This window comes from Chiloscyllium plagiosum, unplaced genomic scaffold, assembly GCF_037043375.1.
Source record: "Chiloscyllium plagiosum isolate Xiang-an unplaced genomic scaffold, Cpla_swu_hap1 HiC_scaffold_35, whole genome shotgun sequence".
Taxonomy (NCBI): Eukaryota; Metazoa; Chordata; class Chondrichthyes; order Orectolobiformes; family Hemiscylliidae; genus Chiloscyllium; species Chiloscyllium plagiosum.
This window is the reverse complement of record NW_028270173.1, coordinates 67,122,374-67,142,104: the sequence shown is the minus strand read 5'-3', so window position 1 is coordinate 67,142,104 and position 19,731 is coordinate 67,122,374. Positions and strand designations below refer to the sequence as shown.

Sequence of the window (19,731 nt, the reverse complement as noted above, 5' to 3'; positions counted from 1 at the left end):
GACTGTAACCCACGGGACTGCTCCCTCTTCTGGCTCTGTACTTCCTGTGGGACAGGACCTGCCCTGAGACGATCAGAGTATTGCCTGCGACATTGTCAAAAAATGGGATTCCATAAGCGTGACTATATTCGAGTGTTGCTGGATTAGTCTGTGAGAAATATACTACAGGTCAGGTTTAAATTTTGTACAATAAACAGTGAACCCCACTTTATTTCTTGTAATCTTAAAATCAAACCAAACTTTTTTTTAGTTGAAGACTATTCACGTCAATAATCAGAATGCACACCTAATTATTGCTGAATGTAGTAACTGTAGGAACCAGCTGATTATTGCTCAGTTCAATAACTGCAGTAAACAGCTGATTCATGTTCAGATGAGTAAGCACATGATGTTTGCACTGCCAAATACAATTGAAAAGGCTGGAATGTAAATATAGTCTTGTTGTACCACACACTGGCCCCTCCAGTAAAGAGTGACCGGCTCCTAAATATCTCCAGACAGCTCCCAAACTGGATCTGGACAATTATTCAAACATTTCCTTACAACAGACAATTTAGAATTGTCCTTGAACAAGGGGGAAGTGCATGGAACAGACTGGCCAATGGACTAGCACAAGGCTCAGTGCAATTTTCACCATTTATACAAATGAGCCGCCAATGACCATGTTTTGAAAGTTTGTCCATGTTGATGACATCTAGTGTGCCACATAAGATTCATAATACTACACTTTGGAGCTCATTCTTATTGAAGGTGCTAGAAAAGTGATGGGTTCCATGGCATCTTGCATTGAATCCCTCATCAACAATATCCAGTGCATGTCAGCTCCACAGTTCCAGTGTCTAAACAGAATTGTGCATCTTCAATGATGGCCAGCATGATCCCAACTAACATTATTATGTGTGGCTCAAACTGGAAACCTTTTTGAAGATGTTTTCAATATTGTATTTATCATTAACAGCAAAGTGTTATGATTGAAGATAAAATTGTCCAATAAACGAATCCACCCATTTGTTAAGAATGAAATCTAATGAAAACATAGCACCCAAATGATGAGCACCCAGGATCAAATTATTACTTAGCCCACTTTGAAAATAACCAATTATTTTTCACTTGAATATAAATATTCCGCACCTAATTGTTTTCATGACAATAATTCAACTAAGTTTCCAAATATTCCAGACACGGGGACATGTTAAATTGATTGTATCTATCTCACACGTGAGTAATCTGGGATATGAATCTCAGTGTCCGAGTGATGCGATGGATGGAGGCTATGCCTCTGAAAAACTGAACAATTGCTTCAGACAGCATATCACTTCAGTTCTTCACAACAAGCAAGGTGCTGCCAGTACCCACCGAGCTTACACTTACAAAACCTCAAACACAGCGTCTAATCAATTCATGGGCATCTCTGGCTGGGCCAGCATTTATTGCTCTTCTCTAGTGGCTATTGAAAATGTGTTGGTGAGCTGCTTTCTTGAAGTTCAGTTATCTGTGTGCTCTATATAGACAAGGATGAGAAGGTGGATTCATGTCAAAAATGACTCCCTACCACAGTTTAGTCCTTCACTCGAGATTTCACCTATGCTAGTGGCCTTGTTGTTGTTTTCTTTGCCCTCAGGGTTGGTTGGAGGTTTGCGGAAAAGGCGGTGGGTACCGTGTTGTGGGATGTTGTCAGGAACACTTGTGTTGTAGTCTGTGAATTGGTGGAGGAGGCCCTCGAAGTGCTTTCTCCAGTCAGTACTGACTGCTTTTCTGTCTTTTTTGAGGTACTCTCTGCGTTTGGATCTCAGTGGGGTTCATTCCCTGGGTACCCAGGCTGTAGATGGCTTTGATTGTGCTTAAGAAGCCGCATACATTGTGGCTGTCAGTGAGGCACTGACTCTCCTGCTGACTCTCTCCACGCCCTATCTATCCTTTCGTTCATGGCTTCTTTGTTACACCTGGGCCATCAGTTGTGTCTCCTCTTGTTTCCTTTAGCTGGAGTTATGATGACTCTGCCGGTTCAGGAATTCCTCACGTTTGCAGTCTCAGAGATCCTGGATCTCCTGCTTATTCTCACTGAGCCAGTCCTGAGGTTTCCTGGACGAGAGGCCAAGGGTCTCCACAAAGCTGCTGACTGGGGAGGGGTTTAGGGTGGACCAGATGCTGTGGGCATTCTGTGACTCAGATATCTTGGTCATCATTAGGTCGGCTGTGAGACACTGCCTGAGAAACACTTCCTTCAGCAGGATAGCGATAGTTCGAGGCTGGTGGGGAATAAGTCTTTTATCTCCTCCATTGTGTCTATATTCTGGACAGAGGTGCTGACGGCTTTGATGTACTGCATCTGGCCCAGGGTGTGTCAGAGGGTAATGAGGAGCTCATGTACCCCCCTGAGGGGTGTGTGATGGTGGGGTTTGTTGGGACGTCTGACTAGTTTGTTTGTTATGGTGGAATTGATCCCCAAAAGACACTATGGTCCCGTGTTATGACGATGCTGTCTCAGGATCTTTGGTGAATTTCTGCAGTGTATCTTGTAGATAGTACATACTGCTGCTACTGAGCGATGGTGGTGGAGGAACTGAATGTTTGTAGATGTGGTGCCCATCAAGCTGGTTGTTTTGTGCTCGATGGTGTTGAGCTTCTTCAGTGATGTTGGAGCTGCAACAATCCAGACACTTGGAGAGTACACCATCACACTCCGGACTTGTGCCTTGTCGATGGTGGATAGTCTTTGTGGTGTGAGGAGTGAGTTACTCGCCGCAGTATCCTTAATCTCTGTAACCACTGTGTTTATGTGGTGATTCCAGCTGAGTTTCTGGTCAATGATGACCCCAAGTATGTTGACAGTGGGGGATTCATTGATGGTAATACCATTCAATATCAAGAGGCGGTGGTTAGACGGACTCTTATTTGTGATGATCATTGTCTGGCATTTGTGTGGCGTGAATGTTACTTGCCACTTGTCGGCCCAAGCCTGGATATTGTCCAAGTCTTGTTGCAGTTGAGCACGGGATGCTTCAGTATCTGAGGAGTCGCAAATGATGCTGAATACTGTGCAATCATTGGCGAACATTCCCACTTTTGACCTCATGAAAGAGGGAAGGTCATTGATGAAGCAGCTGAAGATTTTTGGGCCTCGTGAGGAACTCATTGGGGTGACCTGAGGGACTCCTGCAATGATGTCTGAAAGCTGAGATGACTGACCCTCCCCAACCACAACCATCTGCCTTTGTTCCAGGTATGACTCTAACCAGCGGATTGTTTGCCCTCTCATACCCATTGATTCTAGTTTTGCCAGGGCTCTTTGATGCCACACTTGGTCAAATATGACCTTGATGTCATGAGCTGTCACTCCCACCTCACCTATGGAATTCAGCTCTTTTGTCCATGTTTGAACCAAGGCTCTAATGAGTTCAGGAGTTGAGTGACCCTGGCGAAACCCAAAATGGGCATCACTGCGTGAGCAAGTGCTGCTTGATAGTACTGTTGATCGTCCCTTCTATCACTTTACTGATGAAGCTGTCATCAATTTGGGAAACCTGATGGAAGTCATAATAACTTTGAGAAAAATAGGTTATTACGAGACATTCCTGAAGAAAGGCTTATGCCCGAAACGTCGATTCTCCTGCTCCTTTGATGCTGCCTGACCTGCTGCGCATTTCCAGCAACACATTTTTCAGTTATTACAAGACAGTCAACATGACTTTGTCAAGTGAAGGTCATGTCTCACAATTTTATTTGAGTTCTTTGTTAAGGATGGATACAGGCAGTGGCTGAGGGTTGTGTTGTGGATGTTGTATTTTCCACAATAAAGACGAACGAAAAATAACTGACGAACTGCCATTTTCCAGCACTATTTCTGCAGATTGGAAAAGAGGTTTGACGAGGTAGAGAGGGGGTTTTACTTCGTGGGACAATCTGGAACAAGAGGATATAGATTAGGATAAGGGAGTGGCAGATTTAAAACAGAGATGAGGAGAAATTACTTCCCAAAGGATCATGAATCTGTGCAATTCACTGCCCCAGAGTGTATGCCAGGACACTGAATACATTTAAGGAGGAGATTGACAGATTTTTAACGGGTAATGGATTGGAGGGTTGGAGAGAGCAGACAGGACAGTGGAGTTGAGACCGAAATAAGATCAGCCAGGGCCGTATTTTATAGCAGAGCAGGCTTGTGTGGCTGAATGGCCTCTTCCTGAACCCTAATGTTTATATTCGCAGGGTAACTTCATAGAAACATGAGATAGCTCTTCTCCCTCTCTCCATAAATGCTGCCAGACATGCGGAGTGTTTCCAGCATTATCTGTTTTTGATTGTGTTACAATTTGAGGTGCTATATTTCATCGTGATATTAAAGTGAGATGTGAGTTTAATTTATTTTGGAAATGGGGGTCCCATTTGCCAGCATTTAAGCCATATCCCTCTATATCCTTCCTATTCATATACACATTCAGATGTCTTTTCAATGTTGTAATTGTAACAGCACCCAGCACTTCCTTTGTCAGCTCATTCAATACACACACCAACTCTGCATGAAAATGTCACCCTTTTGATCACATCCAAACCTCCCCCTCCCCCGTCACCTTAAACCTATGCCATCTTGTTTTGGACTCCCTTACCTTGAGAAAAAGATATTGTCTATTTACTCCATCCATGTCCCTCATGATCTGAAAAACCTTCATTAGATCGCATCTCAGACTCTGACACTCCAGGGAAAGTAGCCTCGGCCGATTCTGCCTCTTCCTCCAGCTCAAACCCTCCAAACCTGGCAACGTCTTTGCAAATCTTCTCTGATGCCCAAGTATCACAACATGTCTTTTAAAGCAAGGAGGCCAGAACAGAATACAACATTTAAAAGTGGCCTAATCAGTGTGCTTTACAGCCAGAACATGACAGCTCAACACCTATACTTAATGCACTGACGAATAATGGCAAGTGAATTAAACACCTTCTTCATGGCCCTGTCGAATGCAACTCAACTTCCAAGGAACTATGAAACTGCACTCCAAGGTGCCTTTGATCACCAACAGATATTACCATTAAATGTGTAAGTTCTGCCCTGATTTGTCTCACCAAAATTCAGCACCTCACATTTATCTAAATTAAACTCCACCTACCACTCCTCGGCCCATTGGCCCTCCTGATCAAGGTCCAATTGTATACTGCGGTAACCATTTCCACTGTCCACCCCATCACCAGTTGTCGTGTCATCTGAAAACTTCCTAAACATACCTCCTAAAATAACATCCAAGTCCTTTAGATAAATGTTGGACAGCAGTGGACTCAGCACCAATCCTGGCAGTTCACCTCTGGTCACAGGCCGCCAGTCCAAAAAGCAATCATCAAAAACCACCTTCTGTATCCTAATTTCAAACCAATTTTGTATCTAAATGACTAGCTTTCCCTGCATTCCATGTGACCAAAACTTCCAACTGTGCTAATAAGATTTCTGAAAAGTTCACTGGGTAAATAAAATTTTAAATTTTACAAATCAAACGTGATGTAGTGAAATGTAATTCATGATAGTAGGGAGTATAGATAAAATATGAATGCTTCTGTTTAAAATGGTGAGAAATTTTGAAAATTACCAACCTTTGGGAAAGGCAGTGCCCTGTACATAACGATCAGAAAGTTAATGTGATGGTGCAGCCAAACAGGAGGACAAATTATACGTTCCCAGTTGTTGCCAGGCAATGACAGTGAAAAGGGAAGCTGACAGTTGTTAGCAGGATAGTGTTGAACGTCGGAAAGATATTGGCATTTTGGTGAGGTAGATGGATTGATGTAGATGAAGTCAAATATGGAGATTTCGAGCAGAAGAAGAGTCAATCGACAATCTGTCATCCAAATCAAAAAAGGGCTTACAGTAGCAGGGTGTACATGGACTTATGGAATCTATGTGTCAGGAGAGTCTGAGAGAATATCTGATAAAGAACATTGTCTCCTGGTCCTTGTTCACAGTGACTGAGACTGCAAGAGCAATGAGGTGTTGGTGTGTTTTTATAAAGCACCAGTTCAGGTTCAGCTGGAACATTGTTTTCCGTTCTGGAAACCACATAATGGGAAGGATTGTGGAGACAATCCAGACAAGGTCAAACAGGTTTACAAGAAACCTCCCGGGGACGATCTTGTTCAGTTCACATCATCGCTTGGAGGAGTTGGAGCTGAGGAAGAGTCGGCTGAGGAATTGCAAAACCTGTGCCCACATCTCCCTGCTAACCTCTGTCCAAGGCCCCAAAGCAGCCTTCCACATCCATCAAAGTTTCACCAGCACTTCCACAAATATCATTTATTGTATCCGTTGCTCCTGATGCGGTCTCCTCTACATTGGGGAGACCGGATGCCTTCTCTCAGAGTACTTCAGAGAACATCTCCAGGACACCTACACTAATCAACCCCACCGCCCGGTGCCTGAACATTTCAACTCTCCCACCCACTCTGCCGAGGACATGCAGATCCTGGGCCTCCTCCATCTCCGCTCCCTGACCACCCAACTCCTGATGGAAGAATGCCTCATACTCTGCATAGGACCGTTCAACTCCAGGTCATCAGTGTGGACTTCACCAGTTTCCTTATTTCTCCTACCCACCACTTTACCCCAGTTCCAACCGCCCAGCTCAACACCATCATAGCCTGTCCCACCTGTCAATCTTCCTTCCCACCTATCCGCTCCACCCTTATCTCCGACATATCACCTTTACCTCACCTCGACCCACTTATTGCACTTTCAGCTACCTTCACCCTAGCCCCACCCACCTCTGACTTACCTCTCCACTCCCGAGGCTCCCAGCCTCATTCCTGATGAAGGGAGTTTGCCTGAAATGTCAATTTTCCTGCTCCTTGGATGCTGTCTGACCTGCTGTGCTTTTCCAGCACCACTCTAATCTTGATGATGACACCAATATCACTTCTCTGCCTTTTGGCTAAGATCATGTGTAGTATCTGTTCTAATGTCAGATACGTTCCTGAATTAGGGGGAGAATATTAATCTGATTTTTGTAGGAAGGAGTGGGATTAGGAGCTTGCTCCACCAACTTCGCGTAGCGTCCTGGTATTGCAATGTTTCTGGGAATGGTGCACCCGTCATTAAAGAATCCGAAACACAGCTTTATTAGTTCACTTCTTTGTGTGCTAGTTTATTTCTCATCTACCGAGTCTCTAAGTAAGAAAGTATACAGGCAGTCTTTTGGTCAAGTCAGACTCGCTTTCATGCAAATCAATTCGCTCTAGGTTGCTATCCATCGGTCTCTTTCTGTATGTTCAGCCTTCACTCTCAATGTTGTCATTTCATCCCTGTTGCATGCCCCCCCTTCACACCAACTCCCAACTCCGAACAGCAGAAGTAAAACCATGTTGCCCCCAGCTCTACCTAATGGCAAACGGCATTTTGGAAAACAAAATGGAGAAGATGAAGCTGTTGAAGTATTCAGCAGTTTGGATTTTGATGATAACAATGATGACTCAGATATATTGAACGAGAGATTTTGAGAACACTGTGAAGTAGGAAAAGATATGATGTTTTTAAAGCACAACTCGTCCATGCTGACCAGAATTTGTAACCTCATCTAGTCCCATTTGCCAGCACTTGGCCTATATCCCTCTAAACGCTTCCCGTTCATATACTCATCCAGATGCCATTTAAATGTTGTAATTTTACCAGCCTCCACCACTTCCTCTGGCAGCGCATTCCACACATTCACCATCGTCTGTGTGAAAACATTGCCCCTTAGATTCCTTTTATTTTATTTCCACTCTTGCACTAAACCTATGCACTCTCATTCTGGACTATTCAGCGCAGGGAAAATACCTTGCATATGTAACCGATCAATGCCCCTCATGATTTTATAAACCTCAACACGGTCATCCCTCAGCCTCTGACACTCCAGGGAAAACAGCCCCAGCCTATTCAGCCTGTCGCTGAAACCTTCCAACCCCGGCAACATCTTTGTAAGTCTTTAAGAATGTTTTTCATCAGAGTGCAAGAACAACCAGAACCAATAGTTTTGTTTGTGACGGCTTTATTTTCTCAGTTCAATGGCCTGTGAATTGAATCAGATTACATATTCACTGATGTAGGCCACAATTGTGTGTTGTATCACGAATGTCCAAGTCAGAGGCATATTACTCCGACAGCCGATACTCACATTAACCAGTCCTATAGATATTTGTGGAGCTGGTGAAATGAGCCAGAGTTAAGTAAAAACACTGCATCAAATGTAGAATTTCCTGTGCACAAAGTACATTGCTACTCTAAGAACACGAACAAACTTTCCAGCACTTGAGACATTTCCTGCTCAGGGACTGGCACAACATCTCTGCCTTTCCTTGGCTTTTTTGCACTTTGATGGCTAGACCAGAAATTAATGTTTCACAGTGTTCCTGCCTTGCCTGCTTGTTTATCGCAGGCATACCCAGGCAGCTTATCCTTGTTGTTAGCGGTGATCAGTCAAGGGACCGGACTGTCAAGCACTTGGAACAGCAGCTAAAGCAGCAAATACACTGCACGTGCTTCAAACAAATGGTCACGTTTCAAAGACACAGGAACCAGTTCTCAATCAGGGCATGGGAGACAGGATTCAATCAGGAGACCCTGGCACAGTGCATCCAGGGACTTTACCATTGTTTGGGACAATCAGGACCAGGAAATCTATATCACTACAGTCCAGAGAGGTTACCACATAAACTATTCATTACATCCCCGAAATGTTCTGGTAGATTTTTCGATCCTGAATTCCCGTTCACCAATCCATGCTGACACTGGCCGTTCCTGTCACTGGAGATTAGTTCGAAGAAATGCTCAAGGAGGGGTTCAGAGGCCTCTGCAGTAGCAGTGAAGTTGGGGAAGTCAATCCTGGGCACTGGGGACAGCCTGCTTGTAGCAGAGTGGACAGGAATTGTGGAAGGGGTGGCAAAGTCACCATATTAGAGGCGGAGGAAGACAAGGACGTGGGTAACTTGGAAGTGCAAGGCACCTTCACTTTCCCGGTTTTGATGTGGGGACAATGCAGCGTGATGTTGGCATGGCAACGCTGTAGGCCGGGAGCTTGGGGATGGGTAATGTTGTGAGAGAAAGGTTGTAAATGAAGGAGCTGGGTGGGAAAGTACAGACGCTCAAGGACTCGACACAAAATGCAAGGAAGAAATAAGAGTGAGGATGTCATGTTGCAGCTGGAAAAGACTTTAGTTAAGCTTCGCTTAGAGTGTTGTATGTAGTTCTGGATGCCAATTTACAGGGAGGATGTGGAGGGTACAGAAAAGGTTTACCAGGATGCTGTCTGTATTAGAGGGCATGAGCTATAAAGAAACTCTAGAAAAACACAGGTTGTTTCTCTTGGAGCAGCGGAGGCTGAGGGGAGACTCCATAGAAGTCTATAAAATTATTAGATGCAATAATAGAGTTGACAGTCAGATTCTCTTTCCCAGAACTGAAATGTCTAAAATTATGGAGCATGCATTTAAGGTGAACATGGGAAAGTTCAAACAGAATGTGGGGCAAGGCTTATTTCCACAGACAGTGGCAGGTGTGTTGAACGTAATGTCAGGGGTGGTAATGGAGGCAGATATGATAGGGGTGTTTCAGGGGCTTTTAGCCCCATAAGCAAATGGATGTGCACGGAATGGAGGGACATGGAGCAAGTGACCATCAACCAGCTGGAACTGCCAGTTGTGTAATAAATGAAAACAGAGGTGAATGTGTTTGCAGGAATGGTGGGCAGCAATCTTGTTGAAAACATAAACTATTCTGAAAGTGCTCCCAATCATTAGGCTTACTATTGTTTATGGTGTTCTTAACTGTCATTTCATTTGACATATTCCAAAGCGATCAGTAACTTATTTCGCCATCGCACACGCTGGTAACATTGACAGCACAGGAGAATATCTAACACTTTGATAGAGGGTTTATAATACAAGATTCACACCAGTCCAAAAAAATGAAGAAATCAGTGGAAGAATATGGTAAATTTTGAATCCACAAGTGAGAATCGACAACCAAGAATTTGGAGGACAACGTGTTGGATCTGCCAGTCAACAAATGATCATGGAATATTGGGATTTGTTGGGATTTGTTGGGATATGCAAACTCGGAGGATAGAAGAAATTTGGAAAAAATAAAGACATGGAGTTTATAATTTAGTATCCAGCTGATATGGCTCTGGAATATAAGGGTACAGTGGTGACAATGTTTCACTAATTATGAGCTGAGGCAGAGATTTCTGAAACAAACAATTCTTCATGATGGTCTAAACATCTTTTTGAATTTATCACACCCTTCTGTATGAAGCCACAATGGAAACAAAGTTCTTCCAGAGTCACTAAGAGGCACAAACCTTTTTTTAATGGAAGCAGTAAGGATGTAGACTCACCTGCCACATCCAACCCCATTTCCTAGTTCAGATCCCACTTGCCACTGAACCCTCTGACTGGGCCTTGCATTCTCCATCAACACAGCAATTGATTTATGGGGAAAAAAAGCAAATCAAAAAAGGGAGTGGTATCAGCATCAGGCTGGGGGAACTGAATGGAAACAGGCAAAGTAATGTATTGCTGAAATACATTTGTAAACAAAATACACTTTTTTTACAGTGTATTATTTAATCTTTTGTACAGGAAATTTCTCACAGTTTTGAACATTTGTTCCGATGAGTGAATCAGAGAATTCAGTAAGGAAGAGTGGATCAGGAACCTGTTGATACTTTTCCCACTCTGACCTGCAGTGAATGATGATACTTTCTTTCAGGTCATTTATATTTGTACTCGCTTCACTCACTGCGAATGTATTACATGGGATAAATGTATTTTTCTGCATAGCGGTTATGCTTTTGTTGTTCAGCTTTCTATGAAAAGTTGCTCCTTGATAACAACACTTTACACTGGCTTTGCTCCTGCAGTCTCCTTTATTCTGCCCCACAGATGGAGTCATTCCTTGCCCATTAGAAAAGGAGTGTTATCATGCTGATGCTCCTCCTTCTTCTTTCAGTCCATTCCTCATGTGGACACTACGTTCCATTATCTGCTGCATCTCATGTTGGTTCTTAGTTACTTGGATGTATTCATCAATTGAATTACTTTTATAGCTGGATATTTCACTGTATGCTTTAACTGGTCTCTGAAGTTTTTGTGTATCATCACATAAATAAAAGCATTTGTGCAGCAACTTAGGTTCCGCAGCATTAATTCAACTTGTAGAAAGAGATGAAATGCAGCGTGATGCAAGGAATGACCGACATGAAAGATGTATAAATTATAAATCAACCAGAGAAGTATGAAGCTGGCAGATATGGAAAAGAGTAAAATTGCAGAATTCCGTCTGCTCTCTGTTTCTGGATCATTCTCTGTGTTTCTCTGACCCCTCAGTCCCTTCTGTGCCTTCATAGCCTCAGAGATGTGTCTGACAGTCAGAATATTGAGAAAGAGAATGAAAGTGAATGGGAACATCGGTGATAAGAATTGTTCAAAATATTTAAAACTTGCGCACTGAAGGTCATTATAATAACTGAACCTGGTTTTACAGTTCTATGGAACGTTACTAATGATCTCTCCACGTTTATATCGAAAGTAGTTGGGAATATTCATTGATGAAAAGAAAGTAAAACAAATTGCTGTTAGAATCCTCATTGCAATTTTCTCTGTGCAATACTGAGATTTCATCTGATGAAAACAAATGGCAACAAATCGACCAAAAGTAAAATCGCCAGTGAACCAGACAAAACAATCAATGGTCGAGCAGCTCCGGACACAGAGAACGCAACAAACAGGAGTGATATCCAGGAAACACCGTGGATTATAACAAAATGGAAACGAAGAAGGACAACCTCAAAAACAATGAATAGTAGCTAAGACGTTGCCATAGTTAGAAACAAAATCAATAAAATTTAGACGAGACCACCAAAACAGGAAACAAGACAATTTATTATGAACTTGTAAGTAAGGGCTTCAATTGCAGAAGCAAAATGAAGTAAATTAGAACTTAGGTTAGTGTCCAGTTATACCCATTGAACTGAGTGAGGTCATCTCTCCAGACTCCTAATTACCCAATCTCTCTTACTATTTCGCCTCTACCCATCTATGCTCCACACCCATTGCCCCTTTCTTTCCAAGTTGGCAATTTCCCCCTTGCACGTGCTGTCATAAAGCTAAACTCTTATCTCGATGTTCCCCATTGTAACTTCTTTCATTATCCATAGGTACATTCCATTCTTGTACATATATCTTAACAATGTCTCTTTTTCGTGCTTCGCTTATATGTTTCAGTAATCTTAGATTTTTGCTGAAACTGCTATTTTAAGCATTATGGTAAAAGAAATTATTTTCTTTAATAAATCTACATTAAAGTTAGTACTTAATTGTTGTCGTTCTGTTCACCGAGCTGGGAACTTGTGTTGAAGACGTTTCGTCCCCTGTCTAGGTGACATCCTCAGTGCTAGGGAGCCTCCTGTAAAGTGCTTCTGTGATTTTTCCTCTGGCATTTGTAGTGATTTGAATCTGATGCTTCCGACTGTCAGTTCCAGCTGTCCGCTGCAGTGGCCGGTATATTGGGTCCAGGTCGATGTGCTTATTGATGGAATCTGTGGAATTCCTCTAGGAATTCCCTGGCTGTTCTCTGTTTGGCTTGTCCTATAACAGTAGTGTTGTCCCAGTCGAATTCATGTTGCTTGTCATCTGCGTGCATGGCTACTAAGGATAGCTGATCGTGTCGTTTCGTGGCTAGTTGGTGTTCATGGATGCGGATCGTTAGCTGTCTTCCTGTTTGTGAGACACGACCTGCCCTGAACGAAACCATGTTCACTATCTGAAATCAAATTGTTGCTTGCTCCTGCATCTGTGCCAACAGGGTTCGGGTTTGAGTCTGGATATTAACTTTCAATCTCAGTTTGACCATCGCTCTGAGGTTGCTGCAGCTCCAGGCTCCAGACCAAAGCATAGTGGGCGGCACGGTGGCACAGTGGTTAGCACTGCTGCCTCTCAGCGCCAGAGACCCGGGACTGACTGTGTGGAGTTTGCACATTCTCTCCGTGTCTGCGTGGGTTTCCTCCGGGTGCTCCGGTTTCCTTCCACAGTCCAAAGATGTGCAGGGTCAGGTGAATTGGCCATGCTAAATTGCCCATAGTGTTAGGTAAGGGGTAAATGTCGGAGTATGGGTGGGTTGCGCTTCGGCGGGGCGGTGTGGACTTGTTGGGCTGAAGGGCCTGTTTCCACACTGTAAGTAATCTAATCTAATCTAATCTAATCTAATCTAAAGCACCGGAGAAGTAAACTTCCAAAAATAAAAAGACCACTGTCATCTAAAAGGACAGGTTCCACAGACACTTCGGAACCCATCAATTGATAACATCACATCAACCTGAACTGAAACTACATTGCAGTTCCACCCATATTATTTAATCACAAAATTCCAGAAACTTCTCTCAGAGTATATGTACATCCATAAATTCACATCCTTTCAGAAAATAGAACATAGAACAGTATAGCACAGGACAGGCCCTTCAGTCCACGATATTGTGCCGACGATTGATCCTCATGTATGCACCCTCAAATTTCTGTGACCATATGCATGTCCAGCAGTCTCTTAAATATCCCCAATGTCCTTGCTTCTAAAACTGCTGCTGGCAACGCATTCCAGCATTCCATGCTCTCACAACTCTCTGTGCAAAGAACCCGCCTCTCACATCCTCTCTACACTTTCCTCCAACCAGCTTAATTAAAACTATGACCCCCTCATGTTAGCGCTTTCTGCCCTGCGAAATTATCGCTGGCTATCGACTCTATCTGTGCCTATCATTATCTTAAATACCTCAATTAGGTCCCCTCCCCTCCTCCTTTTCTCCAATGAAAAACGTCCGAGCTCAGACAACTTCCCTTCATAAGATTAGCCCTCCAGTACAGGCAGCACCCTGGTAAACCTCCTCTGAACCCTCAATCATAAGAATTTCAACATTTGTCCCAAACTCCCCCGATGTGTCCAACACTGTTAACCACATCCCACACCCAAAAAAATCAGAATCCTTGCAGCATTGCAAATTTCTGGTTCATAAACCACACACGTTATCTGGGATTAAACAAATCTCTCTGATGTCCAGGTGCACGCACCGAAGCTCCTCTCCTCGTGAACAGAGATCCAGCTCCCATATTCGGAGCAGAATCTGGGGTTAGGAATCCCCACAGTTTAAGCAGCACTCCCCATCGAGATCACCAGAATTTCACCACAGCTTGTTCCAGGAGACCCATGCATTGTACCATTGCTTAGTGTCAGACACTGTCTCTGGATTGAAGCCAATGTCAAAGTCAGGTCAGACGATGGTAAAATACTGGAATGTTAATTCAGAGACCTCAGTAATTATGTGGGGTCTTGGGTTTGATGTACACTGTAGCAGATGGTGGGATTTTAATTCTATTAAAAATCTGGATTTAAGTTTCTCATGATAACCATGAAACAGTTCTCACTTATCAGAAAACCAGTCCCCGATAACCGATACCCCGGGAGGGAGTTACAGACTGGAATCTGATCGAGGGGTTCGGGGTGGTTTATATACAGAATAATAGATACCCTGGGAGGGAGTTACAGACTGGAATCTAATCGAGGGGTTCGGGGTGGTTTATATACAGAATAACAGATACCCCGGGAGGGAGTTACAGACTGGAATCTAATCGAGGGGTTCGGGGGGGTTCATATACAGTATAACAGATACCCCGGGAGGGAGTTACAGACTGGAATCTAATTGAGGTGTTCGGGGTGGTTTATATACAGAATAACAGATACCCCAGGAGGGAGTTACAGACTGGAATCAAATCGAGGGGTTCGGGGTGGTTAATATACAGAATAACAGATACCCGGGAGGGAGTTACAGACTGGAATCAAATCGAGGGGTTCGGGGTGGTTTATATACAGAATAACAGATACCCGGGAGGGAGTTACAGACTGGAATCTAATCAAGGGGTTCGGGTGGCTTTTATTGGGAGAGGAATTGAGTTCCGGAGTCCTGAGGTCATGATGCAGTTGTATAAGACTCTGGTGCGGCCGCATCTGGAATATTGTGTGCAGTTTTGGTCGCCATACTATAGGAAGGATGTGGAGGCACTGGAACGGGTGCAGAGGAGGTTTACCAGGATGTTGCCTGGTATGGAAGGAAGATCGTATGAGGAAAGACTGAGACACTTGGGGCTGTTTTCATTAGAGAAAAGAAGGTTTAGGGGTGACTTGATTGAGGTGTACAAGATGATTAGGGGGTTAGATAGGGTTGACAGTGTGAACCTTTTCCCGCGTATGGAGTCGGGTATTACAAGGGGGCATAGCTTTAAATTAAGGGGGGTAGATATAGGACTGAAGTTAGGGGTAGGTTCTTCACTCAGCGAGTCGTAAGTTCATGGAATGCCCTGCCAGTAGCAGTGGTGGACTCTCCCTCTTTATGGGCATTTAAGCGGGCATTGGATAGGTATATGGAGGATAGTGGGTTAGTATAGGTTAGGTGGGCTTGGTTCGGCGCAACATCGAGGGCCAAAGGGCCTGTACTGCGCTGTATTCTTCTATGTTCTATGTTCTAAAACAAATCAATTTCATTCATTAATGTCCTTTATGGAGGGTAATCTGTCACCCCTGCCTCGTCTGGCCTTCATGTGAGTCCAGCCACAGAACAATCTATTGATTGTTTATTGCCCTCTGGGTAATTAGAGATGGGTGACAATTGCTGGCCTAGCCACTGACAACCACATCCATTGAAATAATAAAAACAAGGACCAAGCAGGAAAGCACCAACTCCTCACTACAGATGACTGCTGCCCTTTTTGGACAGCTCCATTGGATTGCATATCCTCACGTGATGCTAATTGTTACAACGGTGTGGCTCCCAAAATTGACCCAATTTCAAAGATAAGAGGCCCTTTCCTCAATTCAGTCGTTTTTTTGAAGTAGGGAGCGCCAACACAGGCCACTGAAAACCAAGGCAAAAATATCTGTCTCTTCGCTCTGAGACCAATAATAGTTGGGAAATTCATTGGACTCGGCAAAATAAGCTTTGACATGTGCCATCCTCTGAGATAGCTGACACCCTGAATCCAGCAGGACATCAGCACCAAGTTTCTCTACTTTTCCCTTGGACATTTCTCAGGCTGTCTCCGATGTCAAGCACTCCCTTGTACAATAATCACTTTTCGGGTTCAGAGATATCTTCTTTCAGATTGGGAGTACTGGTTTATTTTTAAATATGCTGATAGAATATAAGTTCTGATGGCTATGCCAATACTCATTGCCAAGTTCTGATTGCCTTTGTGATAGTATTGGAGAGTGGCATCAGCGAACATCTCTATTATCTGGTGTACAGGAAAACCTTGTAGTTTTGGAGGTGAGTTCCAGAAGTTTTCGACAGGGCTGCCATTGGTGGAACAACGATGTGTTTCCAAGTCAGAATGAAAGCTGGCTTAAAAGGGAACTAGTATGTGATGGCATTTCTATGCAGCTTCTACCCTTTTTTTAGGTTTTAGAGGTTATGGTTTTGTTAGGTGTTGCCAAAAGAGACTTGTAGTGTTATTGTCGCTCACAAGACAAAGCTTTTCACCGTGCCTCGGTACGCGTGACAATAAAGTCAATTCAATTTAATTCAATTAAATCTTGTCGATGTATTCATTGTGGTCATGCATGTTGTTGGTGAACAGAATGATTACTGAATGTGGTGACTGATATGCCAATCAATCAGCTGTTTGTCCTGCACAGTGTGAAGCTTTGTGAATATTGCTGGAGCTGCAGTCAGTCATATACGTGGGGGGCATTCCATCCCACACTGCGGTAGCTTTCTGAATGGTGGAGAAATATTCGGGAGGGAGGCCGAGAGCTTCTTGCTACAGTAATCAGACTGATATATTCCTGTGGCCACAGCACTCATGTGGCTGGACAAGTTCATTTTCTGTCAGTGGTTGGTGCAGGTTGCTGATAGCTATGCATTCAGTGATAGTACTGTCATAGGAAGCCAGTTGGGGGAATGGTGGATTCTCACTTTTGGAGATGGTCATTGTCTGGTGCTTGTGGATTGTGAAAGTTACTTGTCAATTATCAGGCCAAGCTCGATCTTGTTGTGTATGGATACAACCTGTTTATGATCTGAGGAATTGGAAATGATGTTGAACATCGTGCAATTACGAGCAATTCTCTTCACTTCGGAAATGACAATGGAGGCATTCATGATGCAGCTGCCGATTTTGGGGCGGAGGACATGACCATGAAGAATTCCTGCCGAGATATACAATGGCTGAAATGACTGACCACCAACAGCCAGAGCCATCTTCACTGTAGCCAGTATGATACCAAACAGAGCTGTAGTCTCATTGATTCCAGATTGGGTCCTTATTATGAATATAGTTCACAATGTATATGATTAAAAACTGAGTGTTTCTTTTTAGTAATTAAAGTGTAACTGTAAAATGAGGACCATCTCATTGAAATAAATGTAATCAATGCTTCTGCAAATTCAAGTCAAACAAAACTGAACATGATTGTGGTGGATACCCTTATCAAGGCAACTTAAGCTGACATTCTATCACACTCCTGATTTGTACCTTGTAGATGGCAGACAGGGTTTTGAGAGTCAGGAAGTGAGTTACTCTCCATAGTTTTCCTAGCTAACTACTTTCTGATTAAGTCACTGTGTCTATGGGGTGAGTCCAGTGGTCAATGGTAACCCTGAAGATGTTGGTAATGAGGGATTCGGTATCTGTAACACTAAATATCGAAGGAGTGGAGGTTAGATTTTCTCTTCTTGTCGATGGTAATTGCCTGCAATTTGTGTGACATGAACATAACTTTCTATATCCAGCACCTCTGATGGCACAGTGTTTCGCATTCATGCAGGGACCCAGATCTGATTCTGGCCTTAGGGAATTGCAGTTTGCACGTTCTCCCCATGTCTGCATTGGCATCGAATGGATGCTCCGACTTCTTCTCACGGTCGAAATTTGTACAGGCTATGTGGAGTAGCCATGGTATCTGCAGGGTAATGGCAATAGGGTGGGGTGCATGGGTGGGATGTTCTTCTCAGGATGAACGCAGTCACAATCGGGTGAATGGCTTCTCTCTGTTCTGCAGAGATTCTAGGATCTTATGATATTGTCCAGATCTTGTTGCATGATCTTTAAGTCTTACAATGTCCTATCGGCAACGAAATGAAATTCATTAGATACCTTGCCTCCGAACTCTCTAACAACAGCTTTTTCTCTCAAATGAACCATTTTGGCATTGAAGAAACAGATTGTCATTGCATCAAAGCATTTGACCCATTGTGTTACTCCCTTGATGTAAAACAAATTGCGCCAGCTATGTCCTAGCCAGCAATACCATCTCACTCCCACTTCCAACATAGATTACAGCCTTCAAATCGCCACAAAACAGTCTGGGGTTACTCAGTGTTTAAATGTGATATTCATTAAACCACCTCACCTTGCTACAGCAATTTGAACTACATGAAAAAAAATCATCCAAGCAGAAGAAGCTTAACGTACTGAGCTGCCCTCTGTGGGGTCTGGTCCCTAAATGGCCATCCTCAATCAGCATAGGGTCTAGTCATGACCAACTTCCCACAAAGTGACGACAGGTGAGCAGACATTCCCAGTCACCCCCGCTTTCCAATCATCCAGAGTGCAAGGAATACGTGACAACTTTTCTTGAGGCAGATTGGTTCAAATTGACCAGTGAGATTTTGAACTGCATCGATGTAACTATAACAAATAACATTATAACTGTAGAAATTTATTTGTTTCATATAACTGTCTCTGTAGTGTAAATCCCAATTACTATTTGGTCAGAAATCCCATGTGACAATCCGTGCAATGAAGTCTCACCATCTGGGTTAATAGATCCATATTCTTTTAGCAGTGTGCTGCTGATGGACAATGAATCAGCTGGCACCCCTGATATAGTATCCAACTCACTGAGCCCCTCAATGCTAAACATCAGGTCACCTAGAGGTCACAGCAGCATTACTGACTATCACCCCATATGGCCAGAAGTTCTTGATTCTGATTGGAATCTCAGAGCATCAGAACAATACCAAATATCCTGAAATCATACATCAGTCACTGCAAACCAACGTTCTTCCATTTGCCCAAAATCCTGTTGTATACACAATCTCCACCATTCTGAGTCCTGTGGACCTGGGACAATAACAGATTTCGTAAAGTTTACAGAGTACTGAAGTCCATGGTTATCACTATGGCCTCACAATGAATTAGTCTGAAAACATATTAGGTAGATCCATCTCCAAAATGTCAATACCACGAAATAAAAATAGCATTTTATTATTATTATTATTATTATTATTAATAATAAAAAGTTTAATTTGACAGTCAACAATTAAATGACATTCCCAATGAACACCAGTGGGAGGACCTTCACATAAACTGAGTTTTCAGGGAACATCAAAGGATAACAGCAACAAAGGACTTGGTGGGAAACATCCGGTTTGACAAAGCTGTTTGATCCTCTGTGGGAGAGCTGCTACCACAACACTCCTGATCTCAGCGTTTGTCTTATTAGACTCTGCACCAAAGCAGTTTCTTTTTACCAATGACACAACTCACTTATCTTGTTGAAAATCAAATAATTCAACAATACACATCATAATTGGAATCCTGTGCTCAGCATCCGTCCCAGGGATCTGTCCTCACAAATCCCATATCTCTACACATCTGACAGGCAAAAATACACAGGATAGTCGAAGCACTCTGTGCTGACCCTCACTTACCACTCCATAATGACCTGCT

The 19,731-nt window shown here is 43.3% G+C and overlaps 1 long non-coding RNA gene and 1 other non-coding gene across 2 annotated transcripts in view; both read left to right on the top strand.

Moving 5' to 3' along the window:
* LOC122541288 (uncharacterized) overlaps nucleotides 1-19,731 on the top strand; it is a 612,062-nt gene that overhangs the window by 342,428 nt on the left and 249,903 nt on the right. The window lies entirely within an intron of this gene.
* LOC148141086 (U2 spliceosomal RNA) lies at nucleotides 6,892-7,073 on the top strand. The gene has a single exon (XR_015753177.1). It is a non-coding gene; the product is annotated as a U2 spliceosomal RNA (small nuclear RNA).